Source organism: Odocoileus virginianus, chromosome 3 (genome assembly GCF_023699985.2).
Source record: "Odocoileus virginianus isolate 20LAN1187 ecotype Illinois chromosome 3, Ovbor_1.2, whole genome shotgun sequence".
Lineage (NCBI taxonomy): Eukaryota > Metazoa > Chordata > Mammalia > Artiodactyla > Cervidae > Odocoileus > Odocoileus virginianus.
This window is the reverse complement of record NC_069676.1, coordinates 27,512,168-27,530,069: the sequence shown is the minus strand read 5'-3', so window position 1 is coordinate 27,530,069 and position 17,902 is coordinate 27,512,168. Positions and strand designations below refer to the sequence as shown.

At 41.4% G+C, this 17,902-nt stretch overlaps 1 protein-coding gene across 7 annotated transcripts in view; it reads left to right on the top strand.

The window, feature by feature from the left end:
* The first annotated feature begins 9,260 nt into the window (after positions 1 to 9,260).
* The window catches only part of CSNK1G3 (casein kinase 1 gamma 3), a 121,009-nt gene continuing 112,367 nt past the window's right edge, over positions 9,261 to 17,902 (top strand). For 4 of the 7 annotated variants that reach the window (XM_020888776.2, XM_020888777.2, XM_020888773.2 and 1 more), the window contains exon 1: positions 9,261 to 9,691. The gene's annotated coding sequence lies outside the window, so the exon portion shown is untranslated. The remainder of the gene's footprint in view (positions 9,692 to 17,902) is intronic. The other 3 variants (XM_020888775.2, XM_020888779.2, XM_020888780.2) reach the window with 3 other exon arrangements.

The following is a 17,902-nucleotide window of genomic DNA, read 5'->3' as shown; positions in this document are numbered from 1 at the left end:
ACTGAGTTTATTAATAATTAGCCTTTATTAAACAATTGTATATAATTAGGTTTTTCTGATATCCGGAAATGAATTCTAAAGCCAGATTCTATTTTCTTTTTTGAAATCTTGGTCATGACTTTGTCTCCTTTTCAACACCACTAATAGATTTCTAGTGACATGTCAAGGTCTGGTTTAAAAGCATGATGGAGGAAGCAAGCTGAGGACTGTAGCTCTGGTTTGGAGTACAAGCACTCCACAACTAGATTCTCTTTAGTATTCCAAAACTAAGATTAAGTTGACTAGATAGCTTCCAAAAACAAGGGATGAGGCTTCCTAGGTGGCTCAGTGGTAAAATAATCTGCCTATGAATGCTGGAGATGTAGGAGATGCCGGTTCAATCCCTAGGTTGGGAAGATCCCCTGGAGAAGGAAATGACAACCCACTCCAGTATTCTTGCCTAGAAAATTCCATGGACAGAGGAACCTAGCAGGATACCATGGGGTCAACAAAGAGTCGGACATGACCAAGAGACGGAGCATGGGCACACACACACGAAAACCAGGGCTATCCCATCACTAAGGACTCCAATAGCTATAGTAATTTTAGGCTACAAAATCTATTCCATTGTAAAGAGACCACATTAATGTCTCTTTGCTGATATGAGTCCAGAACGGAAGAGTAGAGGTAAAATATGGAAAGGCAATGAGATATAAGATGACTCTGGCTTTCACTGTCATAAGTATACACTGACAAGTACACACTAATATATATCAGACTAACAGGGCTAGAAAGCAGCAAGTGTTGGCATTTGGTTGAAGTTTTTTCTTAGTTAATAGCAAGTCACCCAAGCTGACAGAACACGAAGCATTAAGTCACAGTCCAAAGGGTTAGGTCTGCAACTGGCAGGGTTTCAGCCAGAAGCTTAGGTAGAGCTGCCCGGTGACTGGAGCAGCTGCCCTGAAACAAAGCTCTGGCAGGGTGTGGCCAGTTTTGTCAATTAGGAGAATACAAACCTGAAGCCCAGGGAGCCTCACACCAACAGTGAGATAGTCAGAGATTATATTAGAGCAAAGCCAAGGACGTGAAGCAGGACTGAGCTACAGTTCGGAATTCACGTGTTCTCGTGGGCACAGAGCCAGGCCACACAAGAAAGAATATAAATAGGAGAGACAGTGATGAGCTGAACCAAAAGACAGGAATGAACGCTTAGTAGTCAGGATTCTTCAGTTGCAAACAATGGAAACATTCTGGTAATGCCAGCGAAACAGAATTGAATGAAAAGCATTGCCGGCCAAGTGGGGAGGGGGGTGGGTTGTCGTGGGTGGTAAGGGTGGTCTAACAGAATTAACAGGAAGCGGGAAGCAGGAGGGCCAGGTTTGGGTAGGATCTAAAATGCTCCAAAGGCTGGGAAGTAGGATCATAACCATGGTTCGAGAGCATAGATCACAGCCCTAACCCTAATCCTAACCTTAACTGTATGGCCAGAATGCTGCTTTTGGATGGAGTGTGATTGCAGTTGTTTTTAGAGTCCATGTCTCTCTGCTCAACATTTAAACAGGGCATCTATTGGCATTGTTTGGGCAATGTGTCCTATTACTCTTCCCCCACCTGATAACACACCTATAGGGAGCCAGAGCCCCAGGTTAAAGAATACGGTGAGATGGAGAAAAGTCATCAGAAGGAAATCTGGGTGCCATTGTTGTTGCTGTTGTTCAGTCGCTAAATTGTGTCTGATTCTTTGCACCCCCATGAACTGCAATGCGCCAGGCTTCCCTGTCCTTCACTATGAACAAAAACAGCACCCAAAACAGGAAAGGGTAAACAGATGCTAGACAGCTAATATACCATGAATGTCCAAGCATACATGGTAAAATCAAGAATAATAGGGCCTGCAGCAGATTTAAATAATGATTTGCTCTGGACCACAAATTCAGTTCCATAAGTCTTGTGCTTTAAAGCTATAAAACAACTTGGGGTCTGATATTTTCAACAACTGATTATCATCCATGTTGACCTAGAAAATGCAGTTTCCTAAGGGTCACATGGTGACTAGCAATGACCATGAATTTAGTGCTTTCTGTATGCTAGATAGTGTGGTAAGTTGATATATCATTGCATTTAATCTTCCTCATAGCTTTATGATGCAGATATTACATATTCATTTTACAGGTGAGCGAACTGGGGTTTCTGACAACTTAAATTGTTCAAGGAAGAAAAACAGAAGGAATCTGAAAAGTAGTGTAATTCAAATTGTGGAAGAGGTAGAATGAGAGCTAAAGGAAAGTGAGGTTCTAACTAAGGTATCCTCCCACGTCAGTTTTAACTTTTGTTGACCTTGCGATCGTGTTCAGTCAGATATGGTATCAGCAGCATAATAGGAACAGGTGGGAGGATGAAACTATGTAGAGAATTCAGCAGTACTGCTTGGTGAAGAGAAGGATGAAGCACAGATCAGGGGCAGCCAAACATGACAGAGACTCAAGAAACATAATTAGACACAGATTCTGACCCCAGTCACGGCAGTCCTTTGTTCACTGTCCAAAGGGCACATGAAGTTCAGACATGGCTTAGATGAGCTTCGGAAACAGTGGAGTACAACACAGGAGAAGGATATTGTAATCCAGTAAGCCCAGTCAGGAGGTGATATTTAAAGAAGTTGAGGCATTTGAGCCTCAGAGCAGGACCATAGCCAGTGACCTAGGGTCTAGCTGAACTTGGTTTACTGCACAATTTTCCACACCAAGTTTATACTTTTTCTATATTGGATGGGGCTCTGGGAAAGGCTACGGTTTTCCTATAAAGGGAAACCAAAGGAGAAGTCCAGGACTAGAGACTGGGAACCAGTATAGGGGTAACAGAGAGAGAAGTGGCATAGTTGGAAGGCTACTCTCCGATGCAGAGATCCTCCTCGGCATTCTGCATCTTCAGCTGGAGGACTGCATGATTCCTGTGGGTGAGGCCGATGAGACACCCAGACTAGGTCACATTTGGCCCATGAGCTGGGATAGGCTCTTGAGGAAGATATTGGGGAATATAACATGGAAGGGGGCTTTCCCTCGTGGCTCAGACAGTAATGAATCTGCTTGTCATGCAAGAAACCTGGGTTCAATCGCTGTGTTGGGAAGAACTCCTGGGGAGGGGAATGGCAACTCACTCCAGAGCTCTTGCCTGGAAAATTCCATGGACAGAGGAGCCTGGCAGTCTACAGTTTATGGGGTCACAAAGAGTCAAACATGACTGAAGTGATTATCACTTTCAACAAACATAACCATGGAAAGCAAAAGGAGACCCCGGGGAGGAAAATGGAATGGGGACCAATGATTATGGCCATCTCTAAACTTTGGCTTCATATGTGATCCAGAATTCAAACTGCTATTGAGAATATTACAAAAAAAACCCCAAAACATAGCTTTAGTTTAATTCTTCCATTTATCACAAAACAGCATCCTTTGAACAGCCAAACTTGTTTAAAAGCTGCCAAAATTCAGGTCTGTTAATGGAAAAAACAAAAATTAAATTGCCTGCCTAGGGATTTAACCGCTCTTTTTGGCAAGATACTTTCATCACTTTTCAGGGTGTTTGTAGCTCTTCTCTGTAGAGAAGAGCTCCTCTATTTACTGAAGTTCTTTCTCTTACAAATGCATTCTTTCCTCTGTGAGGTTTTAATATTATGTTGTTTACAAATTGTCTTTTCTTATTTACATTCTGTCTAAACTTTAGTTGCTCTTTCACTTATAGATGATACACTCTATATAGAAAGTATTCCTTTCAGGAGTGCTACGGACTGAATTGTGTCCCCCCTGCCTCCCTGCCCAAATTCATATGATGACACCCTGTGCGTGTTTGCATGCCAAGTTGATTCAGTCACATCCAACTCCTTGTAATCCCACGGACTGGAGCCCACCAGGCTCCTCTGTCCATAGGATTTTCTAGGCAAGCACACTTGGGCTTCCCTGGTGGCTGAAACAGTAAAGAATCTGCCTGCAGTCAAGAGACCTGGGTTCGATCCCTGTGTCAGGAAGATTCCCTGGAGAAGGGAATGTTGACACCCTAACCTCTAACGTGGTAGCATTTCTAGATGAGACCTTTTGTATATAATTAGGTTTATATGAAGTCACGAGGGTGGGTCTCTTGATGGGTTTGGGGCCCCTTTAAAAAGAGGAAGAGTGACAGATTGCATGCGTCGAGAAAAGGTCATATGTGTACATGATGACAAGGCAGCTAGCCATCAGAAAGCCAGGGAGAGAGCCCATGCTAGCACCCTGGTGGCTAGACTTCTAGCTTTCAGAACTGTGAGAAAAATTTCTGTTGTTTAAGCCACTCAGGCGCTGATATTTTTACGTCAGCCTGAGCTAAGACAAGGAGTCTGAAAGATGTGATTATAAAATACAATACTGAAGACTATGACTCCAAAATACAATAAAACCTCTCAGAAAAGCTCTTTGATTCTTATGTGTTCATTTTTGCCAACCACAGAATACTTAAAACAATTTTCTTGGGCTGTGTAAGCCGGTGCCTTGACCCTCTCTGACTTGACTGTGTAACAATCTGAAGGAAAGGTTGCGAAGCGGCTGCTACTGCTGCTGCTAAGTCACTTCAGCCGTGTCCGACTCTGTGCGACCCCATCCCTGGGATTCTCCAGGCAAGAACACTGGAGTGGGTTGCCATTTCCTTCTCCAATGCATAAAAGTGAAAAATGAAAGTGAAGTCGCTCAGTCATGTCTGACTCTTCGTGACCCCATGGCCTGCAGCCTACCAGGCTCCTCCGTCCATGGGATTTTCCAGGCGAGAGTACTGGGCTGGGGTGCCATTGCCTTCTCCGTGCGAAGGCGCAGCTTTCCCCAAACCTGAGCTCGCTGCTGCCTGTGACTGGCTTTCTCCCAGAAGCCTTCCCTTGCTGCCCCTACTTCAGGCTTGACTGGGGAAAGGTTATTTTTCTATTCTGAGTAGAACATGTATCTTTGCTCCCAGGCTCTGGCTATTGCTAGTGTCTCATTCTTCCTGCTTCTACTTCACCATATATTAATGTTTCTTGTCCTCTTATTTTTTTAATTTTTAAGAAAATAAATGTGTTTTGAGGCCACATACCTTAAATTTTTTTCTCCTTCTGGTTTTATGGATATATAATTGATATAGAGCACTGTATAAGATTAAGGAGTACAACACAACAATTTGGCTCACATATGCATCATGAAATAATTACCACACTGTTTAGTGAATATCCATCATCTCATATAGATGCAAAATAAAAAAATCTTAGGATTTACTCTCTTTACAATTTCCATATATAACACACAGAAGTATTACTTGTATTAATTATGCTGTACATTGAGCAGTTATTTATTACATAACTTCCAGTAATAAGACTATTTACTTTTTCATGTTTTAAAATTATATTTATTTATTAATGGCTGCGCTGGGTCTGCGTTGCCATGTGTGGGCTTTCTCTAGCTGTGACGAGCAGGGGCTACTCTCTAGTTGTTATGCGAAGGCTTCTCATTGCAGTGGCTTCTATTGCAGAGAACAGACTCTGGGGCACACCAGTTATAGTAGTTGCAGTTTGTGAGTTTCAGCAGTTGTGGCACATGGACTTAGCTGCCACATGGGCATGGAACTTAGACCAGGGATCAAACCCCTGTCCCCTTCATTGGCAGGTGGATTCTTAACCAATGGACCACCAGGGAAGTTCCATTTATCTTTACTTAATTACATCTGTCCTCCATGAAAATGACTGTTTCCTCTATTTTTATTTTGGAAAGTTCTGGTAAAGATTTTAATTTCATTTTGTAGTTTATATTTAACAGTTTATCACTTGTACATCTTGGGCAAATCAATTTATATTTGAGCCCATCCTTCTTCTTTCCTAGGAGGGAAAAAAATATCTGCTATATTACTTCATAAGCTGTTGTCAGAATCAACAGAAAGAATCATATACATCAGAGTTTGTGCAAATGCTGCTTGTTACATTGTTAGTTGGAAAATATGTGTCTGCATTTAGCTCAGCCAGGTTGGTCACATAGTTGATGAGTGAGTGAGTGAGTGAAAGTCGCTCAGTTGTGTCCGACTCTTCAGCCTCATGGATATACAGACCATGGTATTCTCCAGGTCTGAATACTGGAGTAGATAGCTTTTCCCTTCTCCAGGGGATATTCCCAACCCAGGGATTTAACCCAGGTCTCCGGCATTGCAGGGGGATTATTTACCGTCTGAGCTATCAGGAAAGCCCTACACAGCTGATACACAACACCAAAGTAGAGTGTAGATTAATTAGTCTTTGGTGCTTATTTATATTTTTAGGGTATTTCTTGACCAATATGTGCAAAACAAGTTTGGCTTGGGAGAGAATTTTAATAGTATGTATGAGAGGCAGAGGAGAAAATGATTATAACATAGATCTATATGTCAGTGCTTATAATCTCTAATGATATCCTGGAAACTTGTATTTATCAAATTTCTCTTTTGACAAATGCTTTTTTTTTTTTTTATCATGTCCTACAAGTTTTTTGCTTGAGAGAAAGAATAGTAGGTAATTTTGTGGAAAGTAAAGCTGGCCATTTTTTCTTTTTTTGGCATGCAGTAAGATTTCAACTGAGACAAAAAAGGAAATGGAATAGCTTTCCTGCTTTTAAAACTCTAATTGAAGGCCTTATTCCTAAACTCTCTCCATTCTGGTTGTATGTGTGTCTGTGTGTGTAAATTGGCATGGTTAGGTAACACAGTGAGTGTGAAAAGAGGTGAGAAGAGATACAGTAACAGAAATAAAGAATCAAAAGATGTAAGGGAGATATTGGACTATTTATACTATTAAAGGCACCCAGAAATTTTGCTTTTTCTTCCCTTCTCAAATTCCCACTTGATAAATTGTTTTTTCCTAAGGAATTCATGATAGTCTTAGACCGAAGCCATTTTGAAGTAACTTCCCTCCTAGCTCTAAATGTGTGGTAAATCTGCTTTTATCCTGTTTTTCATAATAATAACAGTTGTTGCATGCCCAAATGATGGAATGGATATTTGCTTATATCTATAGAGACATAAGGGCTCAGTAGTAAAGAGTCTACTTACAATGCAAGAGACTGCCTACAATGCAGGAGATGTAGGTTTGATCCCTGGGTCAGGAAGATCCCCTGGAAAAGGAAATGGCAACCCACTCCACTATTCTTGCCTGGGAATTCCCGTGGACAGAGGAGCCTGGCAGGCGACATTCCATGTGGTCACAAGAGTCAAATCACCACCACCATAGAGATATAAATTCAACAAAATAAAGTTCTGGGTGATAAAAAGTGTGACACTGCTTTGGGAAATATGAAAAATATTATTAATAATATAAACACCTAAAGAGTAGCAAATGCTAGGAAACAGGTGGTGAAATTAACTATAAATAATATAGCAGATAAAAATGATGATCTGTCTGCTCATGCTAAGACATCATGCTACAGAACAAAGAGTTTTGGTTAAGATGCCTGTAATTTGATTATTCTCTCTTTAACATAAGTTATTTTGTATTGCCAATTTTTTCTTAGAAGTTAATAGAACTGTAAGAAAACATTACTGACTTCTTACTTAGGTTACCAGCCAATTTTAATCTATAGGAGCTTCTAGGTCAAATTTTAACAAAATCAGTCTTTACTGAAGTGTTTAAAAACATAAATATTTATTCCAATCCAGATATAATTTTAAAATGTGACTTGATCTAATTGAACACTTGTATTTCTTAAACATTTACCAGACTTTGATGTAGAGGTGTTCTTGATCTAAACTGAGGTTTTTGAGGTGCAGAGTATAAAATGGTGTGTTGATCGCTGATGACAATATTTACAGTTCCTAAAATGCAGACATTTCTTCAACATTTAGTGAGATATGCTTAATTCTATTTCTTGTCCAGTATCTGGTCCTGGAATATATCAGAACTGTGGAGATGTGTTATTTTAGGGATATCATCCCCAAGCCTGAGCATGCACAAACTGTAGTTGCTTTTTGAGTCTCTAAAAAAACGATGGTAGTGTGGTAAACACAGAGGCAGTCCTTACTACCACCGTTCCTCTATGACACGCGATACCAGTCACTTCATAGCCTCCAGTCTGGGAAAGCATGAGATTAGAGAGGGAAAAAAGAGGTACTGTTGTACTACAAAAACAAAAATGGCATCTTTCCATACTAACTACCCCTCTGAACATTACACATTGACTCTATCACAGCCTGCTAAAGTAGAAAGGGAAAATGAGAGAAATCCTCAGTCATTTTAAAGTGCATTTGTTTCATTGAAGCCTTTCAAGTTTTTTGTGTGGTGTGTGTGTGAAAGAGACTGACTCAGGTCTTCCTTGATGTAGCAAGTACACTGAAAATATAAAAAGAAGTTTGATAAGTTCGATTTTTCTTCATGCACACCTTTGTGTCTGACTTTTGAAAGGACTTTAGACACAGTTTCCAAGAAATGATAGTTTCTGAGTCCTCTACAATGCCTTCATGGTGGATTGATTTCCACAGAGGTCTCCTATATAACCAACCGTTAAGAGAGAGAATGTAATCTGCCTTCCCTGTTTGGGCAGAGTGAACTGGATGGAGAACAGAGTTAGAATCGGTTTCAGTTTGATGAGTTGATGAGTTGAGTGATGTTTGGTTTCCAGGAACTTCAGGAGATTGGCTAGATAGACAATATTACATAACAGTAATTATAATAGTTACCACACTATCTAGTTGAGAGGATTACTTGAACTCACAAATGACTTCTCTATAGACAGCAAATGGAATGCAAACGTGAGCCACAATTTAAGCGTCTGAATGCTAGATACAGCACTGGAGTTACAAAAAAGTGGGGGAAAAAGTCAATCTAGTGATGTCATTCTCTGAGCCCAGGCTTTCAAATTCTTTGGCACCTGGAGGGGTGTGTTCCTCACACTCGGCAAAGCCTCGGCAACCTGACTTGGCACAATGGCGCCCTTAGGCTCTCTGCTCATTCAAGCAGCGGGGGACTTTTCATTCCTCCTCTAAACCATGGGCGATTTTCTCCCAGTTCTTGCCAGAGACCTAATCAAGCCTCTTCTCCCAAGGCCTCACCCAGGGAAACAGACGTATTACCACAATTACTCCACGATCTCTACACGCACCACGGGTGCGGAGGTGGGGAGGGAGGCGTGGCTTGACTTTTATAGGCCTTTCCAGCCAATGAACAAGCTGCTTTTCTTCCGGTCGGCAAGCCGACCAATCTGAGCAAGTCGGTGTAACCTTCGGCTGTACTCGGCTCTTTTCGCTGATGCGGGCAGCTCAAGGGGCGGCCGCCGCTGGAGAGACGCTTCCCTTTTTTATTTATTTTTTTTTCCCCAAGCGTTCACTTCCGGGTCCGGCGCCGATCCGGATGCCCGAGGCAGAAGGATGTTTGACCTCCGGATAAGCGAGGAGGCGCCGCTGTGCATTCATTGCCGGCTGCATCGGTGGCGACAGCAGCGGCCCGGGCGGCGACTCTCCGGCCAGAGGCGGCGGTAGGACGCACCGGCAGCAGTGAGGGGACCGAGTCCGAGCCGAGCTGCGTTACCTCCCTCGCTCGTTCCTTCCCCCTCTACCTCGCTCGCTCCCTCCCTGCGTGGCTCGCTTTCCTCCTCCGGCCGCCGGCGGGAGCAATGTGCCGCCGCTGCCCCCGCCGCCACTGACTGACGGACCGGGGGGCGCCGCCCGCGCCCGGGCCCGACCCACCGCTGGCGGCCGCGCCTCTGAGGTAAAGCCCCCTCTGCGTTGGCGCCTAGCTGGGCGGCCCCGGCCCGCCGGCATCTTCGGCGCGGCCGCGGCGCCCTCCTGCCCGGGTGGGGCTGGGCGGGCTGGGGTCCCGGGCTGGGTGGGGTGGGGTGGGGTGCGGCGGGGGCGGCGCCGCCAGCGGGGGCCTCGGGAAGGGGTGGGCGAGGAGGACCCGGGCGGGGGCGCGGAGGCGCGGGGCTGGAGGGGGCCGCGGCCGGGGGGCGAGGGCGCCGCGGGCTCGCTGGGCAGGAGGGGGGCCGCGGGCGGCGGGCCGGGCTGGCCGCAGAAGTTGCCCGAGTTGGGCGGCGCGAGTGGGGACCGCGGGGAGGTGGGCGAGGTGGGCAAACGCAGGGGCTTTTGGGGGGAGGGTTGGGAGGTCGGGAGTGCAGCCCCCCAGCGCTCCTCGGTTTTGTCCAGACAGTTCCCTTCGGAGTAGGGATTTTAGGCAAGAGGGTGGGAGCTATCGGTCGGCTGGAGGGAGGGGTCGGGCTAGCATTCATTTCGGGGAGAAACTTCCCGATGGGGTATTTGTTTCCAGGTTGCGGGGGGAGGGGGCAGGGATTTACCTATTTGTTAGAGCTTTTGACTTAGCTCAAAACTTACCCAAGGCATTAGTCGGGCAAACAAAATTACTCTGATGGTTACTGTTAGGCTGCTGGTTTGTTTGTTTATTCTACTTGCTAGGGGAAGTGACACACAGAAGCGTCGGCTCTCTTGGTCCACAGCCCCCACGTTTCTTTTCTGCGGGGTGGTGATGGAGATGTGTGTGTGCTTCTGGGGTGGGGGTAGTTAGGCCTTGTTAGGATGGTTCCAGTTCTCCCAGGGAAGGAGGAAAAGTTAATGGGTGGGAGAGAGTGTGTGTGGGAGATGGCTACTGTTGCTGCCATTGTGCGAATTAGTTTTAACTCTGTTGTAATGAGTGCCTAGGCTGGTCAGCAAGTGACCCTTTTTTAACCTTTGGTTTTAGAACATCGACTTTAATTGGACAATTAACAACCTACTGATTTTTAGTAAGTTAAGAAAAAGTCAGTACTTAATATCTTTTACGTTTGCAGTTACTTCTTGTGATAGGAATGACATTGGCCCACACAGAGAGTAAAAGAGGTTACTTAGAATACTTTTTAAAATTAAAAATATCTAGCTAGTAAAGCCATGTGTATGTTTTTGAAGAATATTTGCTTTCCTTATAAATAAGCATATTGTGAAAGAAAAGTATCACAAAACTTGCAAGATGTGAGGCCAGTGTCAGAAAACACCTCCCACCAAAAATCAGATCTGGTTTGTGACATTCTTAGTAACTTTTTGGGGGGAGGGAAGTGGAGAGATGTACTTAGTGTATTTTATAATTATTCCCAAACTTTTGCTTTAACTGTATTCTGAGCTAAGATAAATTATCTTCATATTTTATATACATTAACCATATAGTTTGTACAAAACATGAAAATCATATTTATGGGAATTGGAAGAAAGGTGTAATAAAATATACGGCATAGCTTTGGTATAGATTCAGAGCAGAGTGTATAGACACTTTGGTATTCAGGGAGCTTCCTTTTCTGGATATGCCTCAGGTGTAAGTAGTTCTTAGAATGGGGAACAGAAAGTTTAACTTTAATGTTGATGTGTATGAGACTTTTGGTGGAATCTTGGAAAATGATTTTTTTTTTTACTGATGATTTAGTGTGCTCATTGACCAAGAGGTCGTTAACTGAAAAATTAATGAATTATATAATTATTGACATTTTCATTGTTAGATTTGTAAGCATTAACTAATAACAAAATCTTCAGCACATGAAATGCATTTATTACTTCAAATAAAAGAACTAGGATTCAAACAAAGGAATGGTTTAGTTCAAACTGAAACTTTACTTTGTGCAAGGGACTTTTACTGTGTGTTGAGGATGAAAGAGTGGGTAGACACATGAAGAGGGATCAGATCCTGTTAGTTACCTTTAAGGGAGAAGCAGACAGGCACAGAAATAATTGCAACACAGGACTCCTGTGGGGCTTATTAGAGATGTACGGAAGTGTGGGGGTGGTGGTGATGGTGTGTGTGTGAGAGAGAGAGAGACTAATTTTTGACTGGGAATTACAAACGAGTTTAAAGCTGGTAATACTCCATTTAGGCCTTAAAATATTTTAATGGTCAAAATGGTTCTGTATGTGTAGAGGTGGTATTTTTGTAGGTGAAGGGAGCAGTTGAGCAGGGACATGTTTTGGTATGGTGGGGCATGTTGAACTGGAGGTAAGGCTGCTGTGCCAGGAGGTTTTTATGGGAAGTGAAGCTATAAAATTAGGTGGTGATCAGTCCATGGACATCAAGAATGCCTTGTATTTACAAATGAGTCAGTTCACCATATGAAGATCTAAGTGTATAGATTCTAAGGTGATAGGGAGTACCTATGAAAATAAGGCTAGTAAGTTTAAAGGAAACAAAGTATAACAGAATAGTCAATTTGTTATCATTCATGCTTATAGAGGAGATCCAGAAGAGTATATGAAACAGTTTATACATGGCTTTGTCATATTTCTTTACTTGCTTTTGGATATGAGTGTGTGGTAATCTGGCAGTTGGTTATATGAAATAGATCTAGATTTTTAAACATGTGACTTGGAAGAAAGTGGGAATCTTTGCATTTCTTCTCTGGGTCCCCTCTGTAATCGCCTTCATGCTGGTAATAGACCATTATTCTGGCATGGTTTTTTGGTTCATATTTTTTTCAGAATGGAACAAGTGGTGGTTTAGTTTCCAAGAGCTTTCTAAAAGAATATATCAGACTAAATAGAGGGAGTGCGAAAATAATAAACAATAAAATACAGATCTTTGGATAGTTATATTATTGTTAATACATTTTAAGGTGAGATTTGCTATGGATGAAGTGAAATGTGAGGAATCTACATAGGATGAGAATTGACTATAATAGTAAGATGACAACATGAGAAAATTCCACAGTTCCGGATAAATATGTGCAAGGTTTTTAGTCATCTTAAGTAGCAACAACTCTAAAAAAAATTTAACCCCCAATTTAATCATTATCAAAGGAGTGCTTAAAAAATATCACCCTTATGACACCAGTGTTTAATCATCTAGTCATGTTGCAGGGGAGACTGACAGTTCTTACTAACTGTTCCCTTCTTAGTGTTCACCAAGGACTTACTTTATAACTGAATTTGTATCTCAAATCTCCCAATAATAACAGTACCTATTACAATTTATTTAATGCCCACTTTGTCTGTGGACCTTAAATGATACTGTTATAAGACAGCTCTATGAGTTAGGTGGTATAACACTTGCTTTTGACAGTAGGAAACAGTCTTCTAGAATTTAAGCATCCTGTTCAAGATATATCTTGGGAGTAACAGAGGGGATATTTAAATCTTTTTTTTTTCTTCTGGTTTTGCAGTGTTAGACCAGTGATATCTTCCCTAATCTTCCTTTTTGACTTCTCTTTCACATTTGGCACTTAGCGGTATTGATTAGTGTTTTTAGTATGTGTTTGGGTGTTGTTTTTCTAAGATGTAATTTCTTTGGAAATGGTGGTTTGGGGATATCTGTAGTTTTCTAATCGTAGAGTCTCTTGGAGCAGAAGATATGGTTCTAGTAACTTAAGCTACCGCAGAGTTTCATTTTTGTGACGATCTATAGGAAAGAACCATGCATGGGGTTATTAATATGTAGAAATCAGGTGTGTATTGTCTATTAATGTAAAGTGACTTTGGAGAGCCTCTGAACTAGTCAGGAAACATGGAATGAGACAGAAACGTGGAGATTGGTAAGTTTTAGAGACAGTGGAGACTGCTGTTAGCCATAATCTTTCCAGCTCCCTTCTCAAAGTTGAGATTTAGAAACTGTGAATATTTGGGTTTCTTTCTATTATGGGATGTAAGGAAGATGCATAGTGATTTGTTCTTTAACCATGTTAAGTGACTGGTTATATTCTCCCCTTCTTATCCCTGACAATCATCTTAGTTCTGAACATGAAGTATTTATGTATGTGGTAGTAAGACACATTTTGATAATTTTTTTACTAATGACTTATCACATAGTTATAATTTAATTTGATGAAAATCTGTAACTGTTATATCCAATGACTATACCATATCCACATTTTTTTTTTACAGCTTTTACTGTAATTAGGTAAAAATCTCATGATGGATGCCCTCTTTCTTAAACACAAATTTCTAATGTTTCTTTTCTTCAGTGAGTTGTCAGACTTTTAACTGTATTCAAATTTATTACATATATTTAGCTGATTAGGTGCTGAACTACTTTCATTAGCTGAAAAGAGTGGAGATAGAGAGTTTCTCTGCCATTATATTTTTCATCAGGATTGAGAAAACTCGTATGAAGTGCCAGGATGTGATGCCTGGCACATAGTGCAGGCAAGACTGCAAGAGAAGACTGTGCAAGTCTTCTCTTAAATGTAGAAGTTGCTGATGTATATGAGTTGTCAGAAGGTTGATTGGTGCGTAGAATCAGCAAAGACTCTTAGGGATAGCCTATTACAGGAGAATCTGTGAACTCGCCTCTCTTTAACCCACTGAGAAGATTGTTGTACTCTCCATTCATTTACTGTTTGATGTCCATGTTACATTAAAAGGCAGTAGACTACCCTCTAGTTTCTTGATTATACCAAACTACTGTATACCAAGGTATACAGTAACTGATGGGAATAAAAGGTAATGGCAGTTGTACATCTTGTTGTAATTACATAGTTTAATGAAACATTATTCAGTGAACTATGAAGACAAAAAGGTGTTTATCTTGAGACCCAGTGACTGCTTTGAAAAGCAGTTGAGTCATTGAGTAGTTGAAGTCAATTATAGTTAAAATAGTTTTAGGTGAAATAACTTAAATGATTGGGAGGAAAACCTTAAAGATCTTAGATTTCACAATAAGATTCTTCAGTAAAATTGCTTTTAAGAGTTGTGAGATGTCTTTCCATGTTTAAGAGACAGAAGCTGGAAATCGCAGGTGATGTACTATGGGTGTGGTTTTTGCAAGAAAAATAAAGTAGGACTACAATCTGTAGACTTATGCTTGAAAGAAAGGCCTTGGCAACCTGCATTAAAAGACGTCTTGTGGTTGTTTTAGTGTTGGTGGCATTAAACTGTTTAAAGTATGTAGATTTTTTATGATTCCCCTTGTTAAAGTCATTTATGAACTGTTGGTTAACAATAATATATAAAGAGGTATCTACTTCTGAAATAATACCTCTTTTATACTCACAGAGATTTATTTAACAATATCCCCTTTTAAAAAAGAGAGAAATACTGGTCTTCCTGAACATAGTCATTCATATTTTAGGATGAATTGTTCAATTATCAAGTCACATGCTATCCACCTGTTTCCTAATACAGTCCCTTATCTGATTTTTGGGTTCCCTTTCAGATGTTACACAGTGTCAGGGTTGGATAGACCATTTGTAATTCCACCATCTCCTCAACCTGAGTGGGACTGCAGGAGTGAGTTGGGAGAGGAAGTTGTTCTCTGGAAGAGGAAATGCCATCCCCTTGATATACCAGGAGCTGTTGAGCTTGGTGCAAAGCGTGCTGGTCTAACAGCTTATGGTAACTACTCGCCTTTCCTGTCTAGTTCAGCCCAAGTGGAAAGGAAAGCCTGCAGGTATAGGAGAAGGTGGTCCAAGTTAGAGAAGGAAAGGTAGATGTAGTATACTCTTTCTCTTGGTGTCACACATCACAACACCAGAAATGCAGTCGCTTCTGAAATGGAACACTGAAGTATGAAGGCAGGGCTGGTTTTTCAGTGTTGGTTAGCTCCTGTGTAATTTACTTGGCTCTGCTTTCCTCTGTGTATGGGGTTCTTCCTCCTGCTGGTAGGTAGCAGGATCCTGATGCATTGACCAGGACATCTTTTGCACAAGCCTACCTGCATACTTTCCCCTTCATGTTTTTTTTCCCCCTTAAATTTTTGTTTCTTTTGGTTGTGTTGGGTCTTTGCTACTCTGCATGGGCTTTCTCTAGTTGAGGTGAGCAGGGGCTGCTCTTCGTTGCGGTGCATGGGCTTCTCATTGCGGTGGCTTCTCTTGTTGCGGAGCACCGGGTCTAAGTGCATGGGCTTCCATAGTTGCAGCTTCCAGGCTCTCGAGCACAGGTTCAGTAGTTGTGGCGCACCGGCTGTCGGCTGTGTGGGTTGCTCCTCGGGATGTGGGATATTCGTGGACTGTGGATAGAACCGGTGTCCCCTGCATTGGCAGGCAGATTCTTATCCACTATACCACCAGGGAAGTCCCTCTTCATGTTTTATTGACCGGGATTAGATCGCATACACTTCTAAACCAGCTATGACATGGGGAACAGGGTTACTGTAGTGAGTTTCTACTAATCAGGATATAGGCCCTGCAATTGGGGACGGGGTCACATTTTCCTGAGTTACATGGTGGAGGGAGGATGTTGTAAAAAACTGTGGGATGGAAGAATATGGGGGAAGTGGATGTTATAGAGGCAATCAATAGTGACCACCACATCTATTTGTTTAAAGGATGAAAATAAATAATGCATACAGATGCACTTTGAACTTTAAAGTGTTGTGCAGATGTAACAGATGAAAGATTAGAAAGCTGTTTCTATGTGACTGTCTTAAATATGCTCAGGTATGAATATTTTAGGAGCTGAAAACACTGCTTAGTTTCTTATTGACTAACTTTCGAGTCAATAAAATCGGTTATTACTTTTTTCATGGAAAAAAGCTCTTTTAACTTTCATACGGCTATTTTAACTTTAAATTAAAAATTTGAACCTCTAAACTTGTTTAAATTTTTTTGTGTGTTGTCGCCCGCCTTCCTGGACAAAACTTGCCCAACATCATTGATCTCATCAGATTTCTTTGTGACACCTGGAGGAGAGTAAGATGTCTTGAGGAAATGGGAATTTATCAGTCAGAAATCGTTGGTTTATTTTGAGTCAACGAATATCATTGAGGTAGGAGGGAAAGATGGGTGTTATATTATCTTGACTACAGCCACCTCCCGCTCCCCGCCCCGCCCCCGGCCCCAGAAAATTATAGGGCCAGAGGAGAACCACAGTCGACTTTTAGAACTGAAGTGAATTGTGGAAGGTTGAAATGCTTGTCATGTACCTGGTTAATAGAACCCTCCTATCCTCATTGATCGGTTGATGCTCTTTCTGACCAAAAGGGGAGAGGCCATGAAAAAATTTGTGTATTTTGCAATTTTGCTTAGGACCATGGGCTAGTTATGTGAAGCAGTCAGCCAAGTACCTTTAAAGTTCTCAGGGTTTGGAAAATTGTAGCCAGAGTTGAAGTGTGTGTGTGTATGTGTGTTTGTGTGCATATGTGTTTAAATAAAACAAGCAAACAGACAAATCTTTTAATCTTCCCTCTTGCAGTCCACAAAAACAGCACACTTGCATTCCCACCCGCCTCCACACACAAAATAACCGCCCCCCGCCACCACACAAAGTAACCTCAAACTTGGTCTGCTGAAATGAAAAGGCAGAAGCAGAGTGAGTGAGTGCTTGGAACAGTTCTTGTATTTTTAGTTTCAAGAAAGTTATCTTAAAGATTTCTTTATTGTATGTGTAAAAGAAAGAAATTGTGTGTGTGTGTTTATGGGGACATATAGGGAGATACATGTATGTATAAATACATAATTAGTATACATGATTAATTATTGTAATTCTAATCGCTGCGGTGTTGTTGTAAATATACAGAGTAAATCCATCCATCCCGTGGAAGGATATTTATGTTAATGACATATTTATAAATAGATTTGGGATGATTTTTACTTTTACACTTTTTATATTTCTCTGTATTGTTTGGATTTTCAGCTATGATTGTGCATTATTTGACCATCAGAAAAAAATACTGAGTTTTTTTATTTGAGGGAAGAAAATAAAATTTGGGGATGGGATGTTTTCTCCAACCTAGAATTTACCATAGTCCACTTTCATTGTAAATTACCTTGAATAGAATATGCTCTGAATGCACTGTTACTTTGTAATAGCCTTTGTTTAAAAAACTGGGCTTGTTAAAATTATGTTTCTTAAAATTTTAAGTTGAAATTAGCTGTATGATACCATATGATACAAGAAGATTTTATAAAAGTAGACTTATGAATTTTTGTAATTATTAATTGTGTTATTTATTTTAAACTTGTTTGGTTTTGACTTCAGGTGGTATACTTGGCAGGGTATCAGAGTATGATATATTGGAGTC